The sequence below is a fragment of the Ambystoma mexicanum genome, chromosome 6q, assembly GCF_040938575.1.
Source record: "Ambystoma mexicanum isolate Mex_15411 chromosome 6q, UKY_AmexF1_1, whole genome shotgun sequence".
NCBI lineage: Eukaryota > Metazoa > Chordata > Amphibia > Caudata > Ambystomatidae > Ambystoma > Ambystoma mexicanum.
Genome location: NC_090937.1, coordinates 562,397,258 through 562,421,853, shown reverse-complemented (window position 1 = coordinate 562,421,853; position 24,596 = coordinate 562,397,258).

Genomic DNA, 24,596 nt, shown 5'->3' with positions numbered 1-24,596 from the left:
GTTGGTGAGACTCCATATCCATGAACACAAAAAGTCAAACACATAGCAAAATACAGGAAAGAGTGTGAAAAAAGGCTCACACTCTTACCAGATAAAAAAAGAAAATCAACCCTAGAAATCCAGCAAAGCTGCTGAGGGGCTCAAAAGTTAAGGGAAATTAGCCATTCTGGAGAATTCTCCCTAACACCCTTAGCACCTGCATGGTGCTAAAGTTGTTAAATAAATAAATAAATAACCTTGCAGTGTGTAGCAGTGCCATGCCATACATTCTGATGTTTGTTTCTTTGTTGATGATGTCACAGTCATCAAGAGAGACAATGGATTTCATGATCTAGGGTGTAGAGCCGAAGTGAGTTGCAAGGTAAAAGTGTTTTTTTTTCTCCAATTAAATGCCATTATCACCTGTATGGTGCTAAAGGTGTTTAATAAAATATATATATCTTGCGGTGTGATGCTTTGCTGTACTTTATGAAGTCCATTTCTCCGAAGATGGGGTCATGCTCATAGAGGAAATGGATTTCAGGGGCTAGGCCGTGGTGCCAAAGTGTGCCGGAAAGTAAGTGTCTTTTTCAAAAAAATGAAAGACCCTTATGCAACTACACCGGTGTTAATGGCAATACTGTCTGTGGTGGTGGCCTGAGTCTGCTAGTAATGGTATCACTGCCAGCGTTAAGGGACCCTTGTTTCATTTGGGTCTTTATCTTGGGCAGTGTGCGGTTACCCATAGGATTAGTCTGTCGCTGTGGTGCTTAATATTAAACCCACTTACCCCCAGTTTAGATCTTTTCAAGGACATGTGTGATATCATCTTTGAAATCATGGGTGTTAATCTTAGCAGTGCACAGTGGTGGCACGAGTTATGGTTGCTTAGCTTACCATAACTGGCGAATTACTGGGTTTTTTCGGTTTTGTTGTAACCATAATATGGATAGGTTGTCATTAGTGCAAAGTAACTATAACATCCCTTTAACAAAGTTTTTGCACTGAATTTGCTAGGTTTTTATTAGGGCAACTGAAACATAACATCCCTTTAACAAAGTTTTTTCACTGAATTTTGATATGTTTTTATTAGTGCAACTTAATCATAACGTGCCTTTAACAACATTTTTTTCATAGATTTTCATAGGGTGTTATTAGTGCAACTTAACAATAACGTCCCTTTATCAAAGTTTTTTCATTGAATTTCATAGGTTTTTATAAGTACAACTTAACCAAAACTTCCCTTTAACAAAGTTTTTTTACGGAATTTCATGGGTTTTCACCAGTGCATGCTACTTCCCTACAACTAATATCATACTTACCACAATATAGCACCACTTCTGTCCAATTTACAATGTTTCACCTTAAAGCTCTGCCATTTCCCACCTTCTAGCATCATTGTTAACACTTCTATACACTTTTTGCAACTTTTCCAACTGTTTTTGCATCTGTCGACGTCCACGAACTGTAAGTGATTTCAATCCGGCACTTCATCTAAGTCAACGCCTAGCGTGTAATGCACAACTGAAATCCTTATTAACATACAGCAATTGGGCCTGTGCGAGAGGGGCACGTGTATTGCGGGGGTGCGTGGGAAGCAACACACGCGATCGAGTGGGGTACGTGTATTTCGGGGGCGCGCGGGAAGTTACACACGCGATTGAGCGGGGTACGTGTATTTCGGGGGTGCGCGGGAAGTTACATATGCGATTGAGCGGGGCACGTGTATATCGGGGTGCGCGGGGAGTTAAATACGCGATTGAGCGGGGTACGTGTATTTCGGAGGTGCGCGGGAAGTTACACACGCGATTGAGCGAGGTACGTGTATTTCGGGGGTGCGCGGGAAGTTACACACGCGATTGAGCGGGGTATGTGTATTTCGGGGGTGCGCGGGAAGTTACACACGCGATTGAGCGGGGTACGTGTATTTCGGGGGTGCGCGGGAAGTTACACACGCGATTGAGCGAGGTACGGGTATTTCGGGGTGCGCGGGAAGTTACACACGCGATTGAGCGGGGTACGTGTATTTCTGGGGTGCGCGGGAAGTCACACACGCGATCTCATCAGGGTACGTGTATTTCGGGGTGCGGGGGAAGTATCCCACGCAACATCAGCAGGGTACGTGTATTACAGGGGTGCGCGGGAAGTTCCACACGGAATTCCATCAGGGTACGTGTATTACAGGGGTGCGCGGGAAGTTCCACACGCGATATCATCAGGGTACGTGTATTACAGGGGGGCACGGGGAGCAGCACACGTGAATTGCACGTGTGGGTCCTCCCAGGTGTTCCCTCTACACCCTCCACGGCCCCTGCAGGTGGCTCACACCACAGGGGCCTACCCAGCACATGTCATGCAGGCACCCCATCCACCATGGCCATGCCCACCAGCCAACCCACATGTCAACTTGCACTACTGCCCACCAACGCATGTCCCCCTGCACCCCCAGCCACCAGGGGCACCCTCCACCAGGCCCCCACCCATGTCTCCCACCACCCCCACCCCCCAGCAGTGCAGGGGCAGCCTCCGCCAGGCCCCCACCCATGTCTCACACCACCCCCACCCTCCAGCCACCAGGGGCACCCACCACTAGGCCCCCACCCATGTCTCCCACCACCCCCACCCCCCAGCACTGCAGGGGCAGCCTCCACCAGGCCCCCACCCATGTCTCCCACCACCCCCACCCCCCAGTCACCAGGGGCAGCCTCCACCAGGCCCCCACCCATGTCTCCCACCACCCCCACCCCCCAGCCACCAGGGGCAGCCTCCACCAGGCCCCCACCCATGTCTCCCAGCACCCCCACCCCCCAGCAGTGCAGGGGCAGCCTCCACCAGGCCCCCACCCATGTCTCCCAGCACCCCCACCCCCCAGCAGTGCAGGGGCAGCCTCCACCAGGCCCCCACCCATGTCTCCCAGCACCCCCACCCCCCAACCACCAGGGGCAGCCTCCACCAGGCCCCCACCCCTGTCTCCCACCACCCCCACCCCACAGCACTGTGGGGCACCTGACAGCAGGCCCCCACCCATGTCCAGCTCATGTTCCCCACCACCCCCACCCCCAGCCACCAGGGGCAGCCTCCACCAGGCCCCCACCCATGTCTCCCACCACCCCCACCCCCCAGCACTGTGGGGCACCTGCCAGCAGGCCCCCACCCATGTCCAACTCATGTTCCCCACCACCCCCACCCACCAGCACTGTGGGGCACCTGCCAGCAGGCCCCCACCCATGTCCAACTCATGTTCCCCACCACCCCCATCCCCAGCACTGTGGGGCACCTGCCAGCAGGCCCCCACCCATGTCTCCCAGCACCCCCACCCCCCAGCCACCAGGGGCAGCCTCCACCAGGCCCCCACAAATGTCTCCCACCACCCCCACCCCCCAGCACTGTGGGGCACCTGCCAGCAGGCCCCCACCCATGTCCAACTCATGTTCCCCACCACCCCCACACCCCAGCCACCAGGGGCAGCCTCCACCAGGCCCCCACCCATGTCTCCCACCACCCCCACCCCCCAGCACTGTGGGGCACCTGCCAGCAGGCCCCCACCCATGTCCAACTCATGTTCCCCACCACCCCCACCCCCCAGCACTGTGGGGCACCTGCCAGCAGGCCCCCACCCATGTCCAACTCATGTTCCCCACCACCCCCACCCCCCAGCACTGTGGGGCAACTGCCAGCAGGCCCCCACCCATGTCTCCAGGCACCCCCATCCCCCAGCCACCAGGGGCAGCCTCCACCAGGCCCCCACCCATGTCTCTCACCACCCCCACCCCCAGCACTGTGGGGCACCTGCCAGCAGGCCCCCACCCATGTCCAACTCATGTTCCCCACCACCCCCACCCCCCAGCACTGTGGGGCACCTGCCAGCAGGCCCCCACCCATGTCCAACTCATGTTCCCCACCACCCCCACCCCCCAGCACTGTGGGGCACCTGCCAGCAGGCCCCCACCCATGTCTCCCAGCACCCCCACCCCCCAGCAGTGCAGGGGCAGCCTCCACCAGGCCCCCACCCATGTCTCACACCACCCCCACCCCCCAGCACTGTGGGGCACCTGCCAGCAGGCCCCCACCCATGTCCAACTCATGTTCCTCACCACCCCCACCCCCCAGCCACCAGGGGCAGCCTCCACCAGGCCCCCACCCATGTCTCTCACCACCCCCACCCCCCAGCAGTGCAGGAGCAGCCTCTACCAGGCCCCCACCCATGTCTCCCACCACCCCCACCCCCCAGCCACCAGGGGCACCCACCACCAGGCCCCCACCCATGTCTCCCACCACCCCCACCCCCCAGCAGTGCAGGGGCAGCCTCCACCAGGCCCCCACCCATGTCTCCCACCACCCCCACCCCCCAGTCACCAGGGGCAGCTTCCAACAGGCCCCCACCCATGTCTCCCACCACCCCCACCCCCCAGCCACCAGGGGCAGCCTCCACCAGGCCCCCACCCATGTCTCCCAGCACCCCCACCCCCCAGCAGTGCATGGGGCAGCCTCCACCAGGCCCCCACCCATGTCTCCCAGCACCCCCACCCCCCAGCAGTGCATGGGCAGCCTCCACCAGGCCCCCACCCATGTCTCCCAGCACCCCCACCCCCCAACCACCAGGGGCAGCCTCCACCAGGCCCCCACCCATGTCTCCCACCACCCCCACCCCCCAGCACTGTGGAGCACCTGCCAGCAGGCCCCCACCCATGTCCAACTCATGTTCCCCACCACCCCCACCCCCAAGCACTGTGGGGCACCTGCCAGCAGGCCCCCACCCATGTCCAACTCATGTTCCCCACCCCCCCCACCCCCCAGCACTGTGGGGCACCTGCCAGGAGGCCCCCACCCATGTCTCCCACCACCCCCACCCCCCAGCAGTGCGGTGGCAGCCTCCACCAGGCCCACACCCATGTCCCCCAGCACCCCCACCCCCCAGCACTGTGGGGCACCTGCCAGCAGGCCCCCACCCATGTCCAACTCATGTTCCCCACCACCCCCACCCCCTGCACTGTGGGGCACCTGCCAGCAGGCCCCCACCCATGTCCAACTCATGTTCCCCACCACCCCAACCCCCAGCACTGTGGGGCACCTGCCAGCAGGCCCCCACCCATGTCCAACTCATGTTCCCCACCACCCCTACCCCCCAGCACTGTGGGGCACCTGCCAGCAGGCCCCCACCCATGTCCAACTCATGTTCCCCACCACCCCCACCCCCCAGCACGGTGGGGCACCTGCCAGCAGGCCCCCACCCATGTCCAACTCATGTTCCCCACCACCCACACCCCCCAGCACTGTGGGGCACCTGCCAGCAGGCCCCCACCCATGTCCAACTCATGTTCCCCACCACCCCCACCCCCCAGCACTGTGGGGCACCTGCCAGCAGGCCCCCACCCATGTCCAACTCATGTTCCCCACCACCCCCACCCCCCAGCACTGTGGGGCACCTGCCAGCAGGCCCCCACCCATGTCTCCCACCACCCCCACCCCCCAGCCACCACGGGCAGCCTCCACCAGGCCCCCACCCATGTCTCCCACCACCCCCACCCCCCACCCCCCAGGGGCAGCCTCCACCAGGCCCCCACCCATGTCTCCCACCACCCCCACCCCCCAGCCACCAGGGGCAGCCTCCACCAGGCCCCCACCCATGTCTCCCACCACCCCCACCCCCCAGCAGTGCAGGGGCAGCCTCCACCAGGCCCCCACCCATGTCTCCCACCACCCCCACCCCCCAGCAGTGCAGGGGCAGCCTCCACCAGGCCCCCACCCATGTCTCACACCACCCCCACCCCCCAACCACCAGGGGCAGCCTCCACCAGGCCCCCACCCATGTCTCCCACCACCCCCACCCCCCAGCCACCAGGGGCAGCCTCCACCAGGCCCCCACCCATGTCTCCCACCACCCCCACCCCCCAGCAGTGCAGGGGCAGCCTCCACCAGGCCCCACCCATGTCTCACACCACCCCCATCCCCCAACAGTGCAGGAGCAGCCTCTACCAGGCCCCCACCCATGTCTCCCACCACCCCCACCCCCCAGCCACCAGGGGCACCCACCACAAGGCCCCCACCCATGTCTCCCACCACCCCCACCCCCCAGCAGTGCAGGGGCAGCCTCCACCAGGCCCCCACCCATGTCTCCCACCACCCCCACCCCCCAGCAGTGCAGGGGCAGCCTCCACCAGGCCCCCATCCATGTCTCACACCACCCCACCCCCCAGCCACCAGGGGCAGCCTCCACCAGGCCCCCACCCATGTCTCCCACCACCCCCACCCCCCCAGTCACCAGGGGCAGCCTCCACCAGGCCCCCACCCATGTCCAACTCATGTTCCCCACCACCCCCACCCCCCAGCACTGTGGGGCACCTGCCAGCAGGCCCCCACCCATGTCCAACTCATGTTCCCCACCACCCCCACCCCCCAGCACTGTGGGGCACCTGCCAGCAGGCCCCCACCCATGTCCAACTCATGTTCCCCACCACCCCCACCCCCAGCACTGTGGGGCACCTGCCAGCAGGCCCCCACCCATGTCCAACTCATGTTCCCCACCACCCCCACCCCCCAGCACTGTGGGGCACCTGCCAGCAGGCCCCCACGCATGTCCAACTCATGTTCCCCACCACCCCACCCCCCAGCACTGTGGGGCACCTGCCAGCAGGCCCCCACCCATGTCTCCCACCACCCCACCCCCCAGCCACCAGGGGCACCCACCACCAGGCCCCCACCCATGTCTCCCACCACCACCAGCAGTGCAGGGGCAGCCTCCACCAGGCCCCCACCCATGTCTCCCAGCACCCCCACCCCCCAGCACTGTGGGGCACCTGCCAGCAGGCCCCCACCCATGTCCAACTCATGTTCCCCACCACCCCCACCCCCCAGCACTGTGGGGTACCTGCCAGCAGGCCCCCACCCATGTCCAACTCATGTTCCCCACCACCCCCACCCCCCAGCACTGTGGGGCACCTGCCAGCAGGCCCCCACCTATGTGCAACTCATGTTCCCCGGCCAACATGTCATCACAATCTAGATCCCTGGTCCCTATGGTCAGCCTCCAAATGCAAAACACCCACCCGAGTATTGCATCCACCCACTCATAATTTGCAATTACATCACAGAACACCAATTGCAAGTTCCGAAACAAACACATTTCCCACACATCTCCGCCTCTTGGACCTCCCCCCGGCAGCTGCGGCCTGGGACGCGGCACCAGACTCCTCACTCCCCGACGAGATGACAACCTGGGAGGGGAGCCGGGCCTTGCGTCTCCGGCTGGCGGTGGGATCCCCGCCGCTGTGCTCCACAGCACCTTCTCCGCCCTCTTCATCAGTTGACGCTGCAGACAGGGAGAAACAAAACACAGGCATCAGGGCACTGTACAATGGACACATACACACATGACAGTTGTACATGAGTGGCATTGGCAAACCTCAGACATGTCATCACAATCCCCAACACACATGTCATTACAACTCGCACACATGAGCCATACCACAGCCATATCGCAACTGCCACCACCATCCATACACATACAACAGCATGAGCAGCCAAAGGTGAGCCAGACATCACATGCAACACAGGAAGTGCACCACACATGTACACACACCACCACACTTGCATGCATGTGTACACCTCTGCCAAGTGTCGCACTGTTCAGACGGGCATCCATGTCACATCTGCCAATCAGGCTTCCACATACCGCTGTCACATGCATCCATGTTGCATCACTGTTGCACCCGTGTCAAATACACACACATGCACATGTACACAGTGCTGACACATGCAGCCGAAAACAACATACATGCGTGACATCACGGACATGTCTACTTACATACACATTCATCCAAACATGTGTGCCCACACAACTGCATTTGGCATGCAAGCCTACACACACAAGCACCATCCATGTCTCACACATTACAGCCCTCGCTTGTGTCAGCCCCACAGCCCTGTACACCCCCACCCATACTCGACCCCATACAAACAGATGTGCAACCTGCACACTACTGAATAATCACCACACGCACTGCTCACAATCAGGATGCATGTACACTCACCGCTCGACTCCAGACGGGTCTGCTTCTCTAGGACCTGGACGTGGAGCGCTGGGGATATGCGTTCCAGGACCCTCATCTGTTCTTCCGACAAGTGGCCCCGGCGCCCCTTGGCATCCGCTGCCTTCAAGAGGCGCCGGGCCTTGTTCAGGGTCCTGGACCTGAAGTCCTCCCAGCGCTTCTTGACATGTTGTAAGTCACGGACTGCCACCCCCTCCGCGTTGATGGCAGTCACGATGTCAGTCCAGATCCGAGTCCGTCCTTCCTTGTCGGCGCGGGAACTTCCGAAGAGGGCATCATACTGCCCCAGGACTTGCTCGACCAGGACACCAACTTCGGTGGCACTGAAGCTAGTGCCCCTCTGCCTCTCTGGCCGGGGGTTGTCAGTGGTCCCAGATGGTGTTTGCCCCGACATGACAACCCCAGAGGCAGGAGTGGGTGGGCAACTGGGTCCTGGGGCTGGGCTGTGGAGCGATGGAATCCCAGTCGGGAGTCTTCGGTTCCAGCAGGGGTGGTCACAGCAACAGCACCCCTGGCTCATGTGCAGGCAGCAAATGGCAGGGCACGTGGGCAGCAGGCAGTCAGGCAGCAGCAGATGGCAGGTGGGAGCGTGCTCGGGGCTCTGGGGGGCAGTAGTTTGGCCTTCTGGGCAGGAGCGTGGTCTTCCGTGTGCTTACGCGTGGCCAGCTTGATACGGAGTGATTTGGCACGTGAAAAATCTGCACGTCAGCGTGTAATTCGAGGAAAGGCCCTTAGCGCGTAAGCGCGTCTGCACGCATACGCATTATCATTGGACAGAAGGCCCCTCAAGCGCAAGCGCCCCTGTGACGTGACGCGTACAGACGTGCATGGGCATTTCAGCGCGCGTGAAAAACTGCACGTCCGCGTGTAATACGAGAAAAGGGCCCATGCGCGTTAGCGCGCGTGGAAAACTGCACGTCCGCGTGTAATACGAGGAAAGGCCCTTAGCGTGTATGCACGGCAGCACGCATATGCGATTTCATTAGACCAAAGGCCCTTAGCGCATGAGCGCGTCTGTGACGTGACGCGCGCAGGTGTTTCCCTCATTGCACGTGATGACAGAACACACGTGGATTTCCACCAATCGCGTGTGAAAGTTCCCAGCACCCCGGAACACACGTACCCAGGCTAATCGCGTGTGGAACTTCCCGCGTACCCCGAAACACACCTACCTGGGCCAGTTGCGTGTACACTCACTCCCCTCCGATCACACGCGATGACACTCGGACCGTATCCGAATACGGGAAACCCGCGCACGGCAAAAGACGTGCACAGGCGTCAACGCGTCTGCCACACGAAGGCAGGCGGAAGCGTCCCCGCGCACAGCATAAAACTGCGCGCAAACAACAAACGCGTATATACAGCTACGATGAATGCCCCATTTGTCGCTGCACTGACTTTAACAAAAAGAAATGGCAAATAAACCCGACCGGAGCCTAAAGAAAGAGCATTTGGTCAAGCGGGTTTATGTTCAAAGCTAATATAATAGCCTGCAACTATACCACTTTTATATAATATAATTGCGGTAGAAAAGTTAGGGTAGATACCACTGCCACCAGCCAAGTCTAAATGTTAAAAGAGCAAAACAAAGCTCAGAGAGGCACAGACAAAAAGGGATAGTAATTAACCCTTTTCAGTACCCCATATAAGATGGGGTGCGCTGGGTCTGTAGTTTTAAAGTGACTATGTAAAGTTAATGGCAACTTTACCTATTCCTGGGGGACGGTATTCAGCCCCAGGAAAATGGAGTCAGAGGGAAGTCTTAAAGACAACCCTGTGCTACTGCACTGAAGGTGCTGTGTAACACACACAAAAAAGAGGGTTCATGGAGTGGTGTGCTCCCGAACCCAAGATCACACAAACATTAGAAATACCCATGGAAAAAATAAACTCCAGAAATCCAGCAAAGCTGTGGGGGACTCAGTAGGTCAGGGGAATTAGCCATAGAATGAGAGTTCTCCCTAACAGAGGTCCAGGGGCTTTGTGAGCTGGTTGGTCCCACCAGGCTCAAGGGAAGAAGTCTCCTTGAAGGTCTTCTCTGTCGTTTGAAGTTTCAGGCAATTCGGACCTGCAGTAGGACTTCACCGGGGTTTCCAGTTGTTGTAGCAGTCTCCTTTCTTCAGATTCCTTCGGTTCTCTCATTCCAGTGGCGACTCTGCCTTCCAGTCCCAGAGGCCTGCCTTTTAAGCAGTTTTGCCCAATTCACACCAGCCTAGCTGTCAATCACACAGCAGGATGGCTGTCCTGACGGTACAGTCACCACAGCCAATCACACAGAGTGCGACACGGGTCTCCAAGGAGACCCTGTGCAAGGAGTCTCAAACCCCTCCCTCACATCCTGTCCACCTCAGACATTCAGGGGCCTAAGGATGCTTCTTTGCAGAAGCCCGCCAAAGGACGGTGAACAAAGGAACCAAACCTGGTTTGGCGTGCAGAGTGAAACACGAGAAGGACCTTTACAAAAAGAAATGGCGATAAAAACCCAAACAGAACCAAGTTAAAATCAAAGTGGATTACCGGGTTTGAGTTTGAGGCTACCACCATAGCCTCTAACAGTACCAAGGCTATTTTCATAGTCTGCGGTAAAATAAAAAGGGTAGATACCACTGCCACCAGCCAAATCGTAGAGAAAGGGGAACATACTAATGTTCCATGACGTCCAGACAAAAGAGGATAAGTATTAAGCCCCTCAAGCGCTCTATTGTAAGATAGTGTGTGCTGGGTCTGTGAATTTAAAAAGACTAATAATGTCAATGGTAACTTTACATGTTCTGGGAGACAGTAGTCAATCCCAGAAAATGGAGTTTAAAGTGGGAAGTCTGAAAAAGACAACCCTGTGTCACTGCACTGTAGGTGCTGTGTGACACACAGTAAAACAATGATGCCTGTGGAGTTGGTGAGACTCCATATCCACGAACACAAAATGTCAAACACACAGCAAAATACATGAAAGAGTTGGAAAAAAGGCTCACACTCTTACCATGTAAAAATAAATGCAACCCTAGAAATCCAGCAAAGCTGCTGAGAGGCTCAAAAGGTAAGGGAAATTAGCCATTCTGATGGGGTCCCTAAGGGACCCTCGCATATGGAAAGAAGCCAAAATCACCACACACAAACTGATACGCCAGGCACAAGGTCCAATTCCCAAAATCTAGGGTTTATTGCAAAGCAAATAGTCTCAGTTTGCCAACTGGGTCTCAGGTCCCGCAATGTGTGTCTCCAGACTCCGTGGCACGCAAGAGAGCGAGCATTCTACAACAGTTACATATATACAAAAAGAACATCTTATTAATTTAGCAACAGTTTGCAATTTGCAGACTTGCAGACACGATTCTTTGTTTTAGGGAACATACTGCTCTTGTTCTTACAAGCGAGCTGCGTGCAGGGGAGAGACACATTCCAGGCCTCACTATCTTCTAGTTTGTATTCGTGTCCTAGGGGTCAGCTCGCTCTACAGGGCTCAGTGAAGAGGGGCTGTAAAAGAGAACATAATTCAAGCCATTTATTGTTTGTTTCTACTGTTTCTACCGCATCAGCAAGACTAACTAGCACCTGCTTAGTGATTAAATGCCTTGTTGCTTACTTCCAAGGACTTGTGAGGGAGGGGACCGGGCATTGCTGTCTGGGTTGCCTGCGTTGTGTTTCAACATGTATCTTGTGGCCTTGCTCTATGCATGAACAATAACGGAATAGAATACACTTACAGCAGCAAAGCAGTTTGAACAGAAAGCAAGAAGCGAAAATTAGTCAAAATGGCAAATTCTATTCCTACAAAATGGACGCTGTCTGGTCATGCTCATGAGTCTGTACTAATGATGCTGAATCCATGATGTGGTTGGTTTTCGGCCAGCAAAATACATCACCTATGCTATGGGAGGGTAATTTCTAGACTCACAAACCCTCCTCTTGGCTGTAAGCCAATCGCATCATCCAAACATTGCGTATTCTTCTGACCATGGATCCGATTCTGAACTTTGCATACTACTATAATCGTCATCATTGTCATTGATATTAATTGACATACATTCTTTTACTGTCTTCTTTTCATAATTCATTTTAGTATCCAATTCGGGAGTTTTTCTTTTGTGTTACCATGTGTACGCACTCCTCACTTACTTCAGTGCAAATTATTGGTAAACAGTGTATGCAACAACAACATGTCATACATATTCCTAGCACTGCTACTAGGATTGCAACTAGTTTCCATCCCCTTGAGCATAATATTTCCCAGAACCAGGAGCTTCTGTTTAATTCCCAACTACCTTCTGGGGGATGGAGGTCGGAGCTCAAAACGTGCAACTTTTTTATCGCTTCAAAAATCGTACGGGAGGATTCATTTACAAATACGCAACACGATGATCCCACGATTTTTCAAATTCCCCCATGATCAGCCAAAACTATGTCAAGAGCCATCCTATTTTGGAGTGTCATCAATCTAATACCTTTTTCCGCCAACGTCATGTTGTATAATATGTTTGTTGTCCCATTTATCGTTTTCTCTAATATTCTGGACAGTTGTCTTATATTATAGGAGTTTATTGCTTGGCCCCAAAATGGTATAAATGATTTTGCTATGTCCTCTGCAATTAATCCTCCTTCCTCATCTTGTCGTGGTCTTGATCTAGGTAGTTTGGCTATATCTGCTGTTTTTGAAAGAAACACCCCCGGAAACAGAATCCCCAGGTAACAAGTACCTCACCAATTTCTAGGCAACCAGGGATAAGCTTTTTCTCCACATATGAAATAGACAGGGTCACCTATACACACTGGTTCTTCCTCTCTCTTAAGGATTGCAATGTTCATACACCTGGTGTATGTCCCTACTGAATAGGAGCCTTTTTTCTTTCAGAAAAATGGAACAGAGTGTGGACTGTAATTTACTGCATAGGAGCGGGGCATTGTATCTTTATTTTCTTCTAGGTTCATATGAAACGTGATTACAGATGATTTATTTGGCACAAATAATCTATCTTGCGGCATAACTGCTGGTCTTATTAATCTTGCTTTGCGAAATATAGAGCAACCTACAGGTTTCATTATTACCTCCTCAAATTCATCCATATTTGTTTTATCTGATTGATCCGTTTCACTCTTATTCCATTTCCCATAGTAAAATGCACTTAAGGATGCGTAACATGCAGAACTCAATGGCAATGGCTGTACATACCAACCTATTCCCTTACCACCATGCTGTGGTAAGTGACCACACACCCAACAATAGTTTTTTCTCAGAATGTAGTGCGTCATGTTCATTATCAAAAGTAATGTGTTATTTCCATATCTTTCCCTGTGTCTCTTTTCCATTGGGGACAAGGTATATGAAATTACGTGGACCGGGCTTTCAGTGGCAGAAATATTTCTAATGGGTGTATTTCTTCTAAATACCATAATACCAGTACTGTCATTATCGGTGCTAATATACTCATAACAAACATGACTATTGTTAGGATCAGCATACCATTTTTTTCGGCAATGTATTTTCTGCAACCTTACAGTCTCAATATTTGCTTCATTATCAGCATTGGTACAGGAGGGGGCAGAATCTGGTGCAGGCATTTTTCCTCTTGATTCTCCAACAATGTTCGTCGTGAATACCTCTTACTGTTGCACTTGTTTGAATATTTAGTAAATTCAGAAATGTCAACAAAGTGTTTTGCCAGTTCTCAGTATCCTGGGTTGCTATACGTTGGGCAAGATTATCGTGCTTCTGCACATTGCTCAAAGAACTCCAGAGCAGTTATCAATTGCCTTTGTACCATATGAGCCCCTCTTGTCCGTGAGGGGTGATCTACACATGGATTTTCAAAGATTGCACTGGGGAGCCGTGTTTCTGAGCTGTCGGATTTGCACAACAACTCCCACGCCTCTCTCCCCTACGCCTCCGGTTCCCACTTCATCCGTGATGGGAAACAGAGGCCTCAAAGAAGAATAGAACGAAGAATTAATCACTTCTTGTTTCAAGGACGTAGATTATACCGCCTTGCTCCAGGTACTGTGTGATCAATAAATAGTGCGGGTGCACTTCCAGACTCAGGCTCAGAGTCAGCCTGCGGCGCAACGATAAGTGGTGGGCGCCAAAGTGACGATACAGGCTTCGTGTCAGCCAGCAGTGATGCAGATTGTGCTGGGCAACATTTGGGCTCTCTTAGCCCTTTCTCCTTTATAGCAATCTTTCCAGGCTTTCTCTCAACCAATACCCAAAACCTAGGGTTTATTGCAAAGCAGATAGTCTCAGTTGGCCAACTGGGTCTCAAGTCCTGCAACGTGGGTCTCCGGACCCCATTGGACGCAAGAGAGTGAGCATTCTACAACAGTTACATATATACAAAACAAACATCTTATTATCAGTAATGACATATTCAATACCGCCCGTAATGTACTTCCTTTGAAATGGATTTGATGATTGACAAGTGTGACAAATATGACGCCTTAAGACATTCATTTAGCAACAGTTTGATATTTGCGGTCTTGCAGACACGATTCTTTGTTTTAGGGAACATACTGCTCTTGTTCTTACAAGCGAGCTGCGTGCAGGGGAGAGACACATTCCAGGCCTCACTATCTTCTAGTTTCTATTCGTGTCCTAGGGGTCAGCTCGCTCTAAAGGGCTCATTGAAGGGGGGCTGTAAAAGAGAGCATAATTCAAGCCATTTATTGTTCATTTCTACCGTTTCTACCGCATCAGCGAGACTAGCTGGCACCTGTGTAGTGATTAAATGCCTTATTGCTTACTTCCAAGGACTTGGGCATTGCTGTCTGGGTTGCCTGCATTGTGTTTCAACATTTATCTTGTGGCCTTGCTCTATGCATGAGCTATAACGGAATAGAATACACTTACAGCAAAGCAGATTGAACAGAAAGCAAGAAGCTAAAATTAGTCAAAATGGCAAATTCTATTCCTACAAAATGGAAGCTGTCTGGTCATGCTCATGAGTCTGTACTAACAATGCTGAAGACATGATGTGGTTGGTTTTCGGCCAACAAAATACATTGCCTATGCTATGGGAGGGTAATTTCTAGACTCACAATTCTGGAGAATTCTCCATAACACTCACCCCCCCCAGAGTAAGGGACAGGAGGATCTAATCTCCAACAGGATGGATTTCCTGTGGCACGTCAGTTAAATGGCCTGTTGAGCGAGCTAGCGACCTTTTGTAACCCTTGCTATGAAACTTTCTATCAGTGGTTTTCATTTGTAAACTATATGATTTACAAACCTGTTGTGGTACACCTCACCTCTCTTTTTTAATGTATAGGGAATCTGTTCTAACAGTCCCTCAGAAGTTGTAACAACCTCTGAACCTACCATAGGCTTTTTCAAGGGGTGCTTGGAAAGGAATTCATTAGATCTAGAGGGGCCTCCATGGTTCCTCACCACCTCTTTCACAAGAGCAGGTTGGGTCTCAGGTATATTGGTTGGAGGGGCTGTGGTCAAGCAAGGTACATGCTTCAAGCTCCTCTGAGATCTGGTTTTACCTGGCTTAGAAGTTTTTCTCCTACCACTAGGATTTATACTGGAGTCTTCAGTAGAAGATCCAACAGTCATAAGCTGTTTAGCCTTCGACCTATTTTTCCTGTTTTTTTCACCAGCTTTGAGAATTACCAGTTCTCACAGGCCTAGAGAGGGGTCCAATTGGTCTATCAACATCTTCCTCAGAAGCAGAGGGAGTCAAAGACTTTACAATTGGTTGGGCAATGATGGAGCTTGGTTGGGGTTCCCATTTCCCTACTATACTAGCCTCATATTTCCCTGAGGTCAACTTAGTAACACCAGGGCTTGTAGTGGGGTTCTCTGTAGAGGTTCCCACAGGCTCAGAGAGGTCTCTTAAGGTTGCCTCTCTAGCCAATTTGGTTTGGTTCTGTTTCTCCTTACTGGGAGGCGTGGGGTTACTGGATACTACTCCTAGAGCTTTTAAATCATTCCCCAGCAGGACTCTCCCAGGCACATCATTCTGGACACTGACAGGAATCCTCACTGTCATATTATTACACTGAATGAGAGCTGGCAGAATTGTAACCAACTGGACAGGGCCTCCGGAGAATTTAGTGGGACCTTTGGATGCCTTAGCAACATCCTCAGGCTTCAAAAAGCTTTCATCCACTACTGTTCTGGTGGCTGCAGTGTCTCTCCTGGAAGGAGTATCCTGGCCATTGGCAAGAACACTGTCTATATAGTACCCTCTAGAGTTCTATGGAATAGAGTAGTACACATCCATATTCAGTTTCTTACCCAGACCCAGGGACTCTAAGGATACAGTTGCCTGAAGACCCAAGGGTGCTTCTGCAAATAGTTGAAAGTGGACACTAGCCATTTGTACTTCTTCCTCTGGGGAGAAGGCTAAGGAGGCAGCACTGATCCCTGAAGGTTTACTCTTGCATCTGGGATCTCCTTTCACATGGTCAGTTGACCCACAGACATAGAATTTACCAAATGCTCTCTGGAATGGGGGTTTCTGCTGACCTCCCTCTGGTTGGGCACCAGAGGATTCACTAGCCCTATTTGGTTTCCCTTGTGGCTTACTCTGGTTATGTTTGGGGGCATCTTCTGGATTGGAGGTATTAGGATTCTCCTTGTTATCTTTCTTTGGCTTATTTCCCTCATCCTTCTTCTGAGTTGCCCCAGAATCCTTGTCAGTAGCCCTGTTGGCAACCCACACGTCAGCAGCCTTAGCTAACTTCTTTGGATCTATTTCCTTAGAATCAGACAAGTGCTGTCTGAGCTCAGGAGAACAGGCATCATATATTGACTCCAACATAACAAGATTTCTCATACCTTCATAACTGTTAACTCTGTAACTCTTAACCCAACCATCTAAGTCCTTGATACATTCACACACCCAGGTAGTCCAAGGGGAACCAGCATGCTTTTTGAGGGTCCTAAACCTCTTAAGGTACTGCGAAGGGGTCGTCCCAAATCTAGCTATCAAAACTAGCTTCACACACTCATAATCCATCCTATCCACCTCCCCCAACTCCATTACCACATCAGATGCAACAGGGGGCAGCCTAGAAAAAAGCCAAGGAAGCAACTGATTCCTTGTGAGGTTTTGAATCCCATGGTTATATTCAAACATTGCCAATCAATCCAAAATATCAAGCTTAACCTCATACATACTCACAATTTCTTTAGGCATGCAAGGCCTCTTAGGAATGGAAGACCTAGAAGTCTTTGGGCGAGAAGTATTTTCAATAGACAATCTTTTCATTTCCATTATTCAACACCATTTCTCTGAGTTTAAGTTCTTGATGCTTTTGTGCAGATTGAACATTAATACGTTTGAATTCCAATTGAAGCCGCATTTTTTCTAGAGCAATGAATTCAGGACTGTGTAGGACCTGATGGGGTCCCAGTGTTCAAAGGTTGAGGTTTCTGAGCAGATAGAGGAGCAATAGGGCCTATATGTTGAGACTCTTCTGCCTCATCTAACTCATCCATAATATTGGAAACATTATCATCCTCATCATTTTCCACATTTGCTGTAGGGGGAGGTCTCCTCAAACTTCGGTATTCCAACAACTTTTCAATTAATTCAGACCTTTTGCCTTTAACAGAGAGATTCCTATCTCTACATAGATTTTTCAACTGATCAACAGTGTAAGTAAGGACGGTCTCCTGACTGTATCTTTCCATATCAGACATGATTAAAATTGCTTTTAGTGGTCTTTAGCCTTGTGGTTAGTTGAGTCAAGGTATCCTCACAGCTGTACACCAGTGTTAGGCAGAATTGTATGCAGTACGTGCAAGTACAATTTCACCTTTGGTACAAGCCTGTACTACACAGTAAAGTGGTAGCGATGGCTGAGCAGCCAGACTTATCTCAGAGTAAAGTGAGCAGTATCAGAGTTTACACAAAGGACAGCAATCACTATGGTTCAAACAAACACTGAGTCAAGGTTTCTGAGTAAAAGAATATACATTTATTTACACCATCAATTGTAAAACAGTTCACTATCATAAAACAGCAGAAAATCACAGTCCTAATATACTACAACACTCAATCAATTCTGGACAAGTTAATCTCAAAATTAAGTGTGAGCAAAAAGGCACTCCAGCAATTTAAAAGGGAAGAAAGACAAGATTATTCAAAATCAATAGCAACAACAAGTTATAGGCAGGACAATCTAGAAAAGGCTACTACAACTAGGATTCAAATCAAGAAGCCTGGGCCAAAGTCAATGGTTCAGAGTCTTTGTAGAGGATGACACAGTTCAAAGTAGTTTGCTGTTAAGTCTTCGCCAAGAGCTCAAAACGAAGTTAGTCAGAAGAAAGGTTATGTGAAAAGGAAGTGAAGAACGAGCCTTCACAGAGGTGGAAGATTTCAAACACTTTCACAGCGGCCGAACGGAAAGAACAGCCGTGTTTCGCACATTACCTTAAAGATAAAGAAGGTTCTAGCTGAGGCAGTTGTTCCTGGCAGTTCCTGCAGTCTCGCTGTTCCGGGAGCTTCAGTCGATGTGACACGAAAGAGGACGTCTGGAGTTTCCTGCACTGCCCAGGGAACAGGCCAACAGCATAGCAAAGCAACAAATAAAAGGTGCACGCCTTGAAAGCACAAATGGACTATCTCCCACTGGCTATCCGGTTTCTTGCAGCATGGCACAGCAAATTTGACATGTCTGGAGAGGAGGTCCAGGGGCTTTGTGAGCTGGTTGGTCCCACCAGGCTCAAGGGAAGAAGTCTCCTAGAAGGTCTTCTCTGTCGTTTGAAGTTTCAGGCAATTCGGACCTGCAGCAGGGCTTCACCGGGGTTTCCAGTGGTTGCAGCAGTCTCCTTCCTTCAGCTTCCTTCGGTTCTCTCGTTCCAGTGGTGACTCTGCCTTCCAGTCCCAGAGGCCTGCCTTTTAAGCAGTTTTCCCTCATTCACACCAGCTGTCAATCACGCAGCAGGGTAGCTGTCCTGGCGGGACAGTCACCACAGCCAATCACACAGAGTGTGACATGGGACTCCAAGGAGACTCTGTCTAGGGAGTCTCCAACACCTCCCTCACATCCTGTCGACCTCAGACATTCAGGCGCCTAATGAGGGCTTTGGTCCATGTTGTAGGAGACAGCTGTCAGTCCCAGAAAATGGAGTTTAAAGTGGGAAGTCTGAAAAAGACAACCTTGTGTCACTGCACCGAAGGTGCTGTGTGACACACAGTAAACGTATGATGCCTATGGAGTTGGTGAGACTCCATATCCATGAACACAAAAAGTCAAACACATAGCAAAATACAGGAAAGAGTGTGAAAAAAGGCTCACACTCTTACCAGATAAAAAAAGAAAATCAACCCTAGAAATCCAGCAAAGCTGCTGAGGGGCTCAAAAGTTAAGGGAAATTAGCCATTCTGGAGAATTCTCCCTAACACCCTTAGCACCTGCATGGTGCTAAAGTTGTTAAATAAATAAATAAATAACCTTGCAGTGTGTAGCAGTGCCATGCCATACATTCTGATGTTTGTTTCTTTGTTGATGATGTCACAGTCATCAAGAGAGACAATGGATTTCATGATCTAGGGTGTAGAGCCGAAGTGAGTTGCAAGGTAAAAGTGTTTTTTTTTTCTCCAATTAAATGCCATTATCACCTGTATGGTGCTAAAGGTGTTTAATAAAATATATATATCTTGCGGTGTGATGCTTTGCTGTACTTTATGAAGTCCATTTCTCCGAAGATGGGGTCATGCTCATAGAGGAAATGGATTTCAGGGGCTAGGCCGTGGTGCCAAAGTGTGCCGGAAAGTAAGTGTCTTTTTCAAAAAAATGAAAGACCCTTATGCAACTACACCGGTGTTAATGGCAATACTGTCTGTGGTGGTGGCCTGAGTCTGCTAGTAATGGTATCACTGCCAGCGTTAAGGGACCCTTGTTTCATTTGGGTCTTTATCTTGGGCAGTGTGCGGTTACCCATAGGATTAGTCTGTCGCTGTGGTGCTTAATATTAAACCCACTTACCCCCAGTTTAGATCTTTTCAAGGACATGTGTGATATCATCTTTGAAATCATGGGTGTTAATCTTAGCAGTGCACAGTGGTGGCACGAGTTATGGTTGCTTAGCTTACCATAACTGGCGAATTACTGGGTTTTTTCGGTTTTGTTGTAACCATAATATGGATAGGTTGTCATTAGTGCAAAGTAACTATAACATCCCTTTAACAAAGTTTTTGCACTGAATTTGCTAGGTTTTTATTAGGGCAACTGAAACATAACATCCCTTTAACAAAGTTTTTTCACTGAATTTTGATATGTTTTTATTAGTGCAACTTAATCATAACGTGCCTTTAACAACATTTTTTTCATAGATTTTCATAGGGTGTTATTAGTGCAACTTAACAATAACGTCCCTTTATCAAAGTTTTTTCATTGAATTTCATAGGTTTTTATAAGTACAACTTAACCAAAACTTCCCTTTAACAAAGTTTTTTTACGGAATTTCATGGGTTTTCACCAGTGCATGCTACTTCCCTACAACTAATATCATACTTACCACAATATAGCACCACTTCTGTCCAATTTACAATGTTTCACCTTAAAGCTCTGCCATTTCCCACCTTCTAGCATCATTGTTAACACTTCTATACACTTTTTGCAACTTTTCCAACTGTTTTTGCATCTGTCGACGTCCACGAACTGTAAGTGATTTCAATCCGGCACTTCATCTAAGTCAACGCCTAGCGTGTAATGCACAACTGAAATCCTTATTAACATACAGCAATTGGGCCTGTGCGAGAGGGGCACGTGTATTGCGGGGGTGCGTGGGAAGCAACACACGCGATCGAGTGGGGTACGTGTATTTCGGGGGCGCGCGGGAAGTTACACACGCGATTGAGCGGGGTACGTGTATTTCGGGGGTGCGCGGGAAGTTACATATGCGATTGAGCGGGGCACGTGTATATCGGGGTGCGCGGGGAGTTAAATACGCGATTGAGCGGGGTACGTGTATTTCGGAGGTGCGCGGGAAGTTACACACGCGATTGAGCGAGGTACGTGTATTTCGGGGGTGCGCGGGAAGTTACACACGCGATTGAGCGGGGTATGTGTATTTCGGGGGTGCGCGGGAAGTTACACACGCGATTGAGCGGGGTACGTGTATTTCGGGGGTGCGCGGGAAGTTACACACGCGATTGAGCGAGGTACGGGTATTTCGGGGTGCGCGGGAAGTTACACACGCGATTGAGCGGGGTACGTGTATTTCTGGGGTGCGCGGGAAGTCACACACGCGATCTCATCAGGGTACGTGTATTTCGGGGTGCGGGGGAAGTATCCCACGCAACATCAGCAGGGTACGTGTATTCCAGGGGTGCGCGGGAAGTTCCACACGGAATTCCATCAGGGTACGTGTATTACAGGGGTGCGCGGGAAGTTCCACACGCGATATCATCAGGGTACGTGTATTACAGGGGTGCACGGGGAGCAGCACACGTGAATTGCACGTGTGGGTCCTCCCAGGTGTTCCCTCTACACCCTCCACGGCCCCTGCAGGTGGCTCACACCACAGGGGCCTACCCAGCACATGTCATGCAGGCACCCCATCCACCATGGCCATGCCCACCAGCCAACCCACATGTCAACTTGCACTACTGCCCACCAACGCATGTCCCCCTGCACCCCCAGCCACCAGGGGCACCCTCCACCAGGCCCCCACCCATGTCTCCCACCACCCCCACCCCCCAGCAGTGCAGGGGCAGCCTCCGCCAGGCCCCCACCCATGTCTCACACCACCCCCACCCTCCAGCCACCAGGGGCACCCACCACCAGGCCCCCACCCATGTCTCCCACCACCCCCACCCCCCAGCAGTGCAGGGGCAGCCTCCACCAGGCCCCCACCCATGTCTCCCACCACCCCCACCCCCCAGTCACCAGGGGCAGCCTCCACCAGGCCCCCACCCATGTCTCCCACCACCCCCACCCCCCAGCCACCAGGGGCAGCCTCCACCAGGCCCCCACCCATGTCTCCCAGCACCCCCACCCCCCAGCAGTGCAGGGGCAGCCTCCACCAGGCCCCCACCCATGTCTCCCAGCACCCCCACCCCCCAGCAGTGCAGGGGCAGCCTCCACCAGGCCCCCACCCATGTCTCCCAGCACCCCCACCCCCCAACCACCAGGGGCAGCCTCCACCAGGTCCCCACCCCTGTCTCCCACCACCCCCACCCCACAGCACTGTGGGGCACCTGACAGCAGGCCCCCACCCATGTCCAGCTCATGTTCCCCACCACCCCCACCCCCAGCCACCAGGGGCAGCCTCCACCAGGCCCCCACCCATGTCTCCCACCACCCCCACCCCCCAGCACTGTGGGGCACCTGCCAGCAGGCCCCCACCCATGTCCAACTCATGTTCCCCACCACCCCCACCCACCAGCACTGTGGGGCACCTGCCAGCAGGCCCCCACCCATGTCCAACTCATGTTCCCCACCACCCCCACCCCCAGCACTGTGGGGCACCTGCCAGCAGGCCCCCACCCATGTCTCCCAGCACCCCCACCCCCCAGCCACCAGGGGCAGCCTCCACCAGGCCCCCACAAATGTCTCCCACCACCCCCACCCCCCAGCACTGTGGGGCACCTGCCAGCAGGCCCCCACCCATGTCCAACTCATGTTCCCCACCACCCCCACACCCCAGCCACCAGGGGCAGCCTCCACCAGGCCCCCACCCATGTCTCCCACCACCCCCACCCCCCAGCACTGTGGGGCACCTGCCAGCAGGCCCCCACCCATGTCCAACTCATGTTCCCCACCACCCCCACCCCCCAGCACTGTGGGGCACCTGCCAGCAGGCCCCCACCCATGTCCAACTCATGTTCCCCACCACCCCCACCACCCAGCACTGTGGGGCAACTGCCAGCAGGCCCCCACCCATGTCTCCAGGCACCCCCATCCCCCAGCCACCAGGGGCAGCCTCCACCAGGCCCCCACCCATGTCTCTCACCACCCCCACCCCCAGCACTGTGGGGCACCTGCCAGCAGGCCCCCACCCATGTCCAACTCATGTTCCCCACCACCCCCACCCCCCAGCACTGTGGGGCACCTGCCAGCAGGCCCCCACCCATGTCCAACTCATGTTCTCCACCACCCCCACCCCCCAGCACTGTGGGGCACCTGCCAGCAGGCCCCCACCCATGTCTCCCAGCACCCCCACCCCCTAGCAGTGCAGGGGCAGCCTCCACCAGGCCCCCACCCATGTCTCACACCACCCCCACCCCCCAGCACTGTGGGGCACCTGCCAGCAGGCCCCCACCCATGTCCAACTCATGTTCCTCACCACCCCCACCCCCCAGCCACCAGGGGCAGCCTCCACCAGGCCCCCACCCATGTCTCTCACCACCCCCACCCCCCAGCAGTGCAGGAGCAGCCTCTACCAGGCCCCCACCCATGTCTCCCACCACCCCCACCCCCCAGCCACCAGGGGCACCCACCACCAGGCCCCCACCCATGTCTCCCACCACCCCCACCCCCCAGCAGTGCAGGGGCAGCCTCCACCAGGCACCCACCCATGTCTCCCACCACCCCCACCCCCCAGTCACCAGGGGCAGCTTCCAACAGGCCCCCACCCATGTCTCCCACCACCCCCACCCCCCAGCCACCAGGGGCAGCCTCCACCAGGCCCCCACCCATGTCTCCCAGCACCCCCACCCCCCAGCAGTGCAGGGGCAGCCTCCACCAGGCCCCCACCCATGTCTCCCACCACCCCCACCCCCCAGCAGTGCAGGGGCAGCCTCCGCCAGGCCCCCACCCATGTCTCACACCACCCCCACCCTCCAGCCACCAGGGGCACCCACCACCAGGCCCCCACCCATGTCTCCCACCACCCCCACCCCCCAGCAGTGCAGGGGCAGCCTCCACCAGGCCCCCACCCATGTCTCCCACCACCCCCACCCCCCAGTCACCAGGGGCAGCCTCCACCAGGCCCCCACCCATGTCTCCCACCACCCCCACCCCCCAGCCACCAGGGGCAGCCTCCACCAGGCCCCCACCCATGTCTCCCAGCACCCCCACCCCCCAGCAGTGCAGGGGCAGCCTCCACCAGGCCCCCACCCATGTCTCCCAGCACCCCCACCCCCCAGCAGTGCAGGGGCAGCCTCCACCAGGCCCCCACCCATGTCTCCCAGCACCCCCACCCCCCAACCACCAGGGGCAGCCTCCACCAGGTCCCCACCCCTGTCTCCCACCACCCCCACCCCACAGCACTGTGGGGCACCTGACAGCAGGCCCCCACCCATGTCCAGCTCATGTTCCCCACCACCCCCACCCCCAGCCACCAGGGGCAGCCTCCACCAGGCCCCCACCCATGTCTCCCACCACCCCCACCCCCCAGCACTGTGGGGCACCTGCCAGCAGGCCCCCACCCATGTCCAACTCATGTTCCCCACCACCCCCACCCACCAGCACTGTGGGGCACCTGCCAGCAGGCCCCCACCCATGTCCAACTCATGTTCCCCACCACCCCCACCCCCAGCACTGTGGGGCACCTGCCAGCAGGCCCCCACCCATGTCTCCCAGCACCCCCACCCCCCAGCCACCAGGGGCAGCCTCCACCAGGCCCCCACAAATGTCTCCCACCACCCCCACCCCCCAGCACTGTGGGGCACCTGCCAG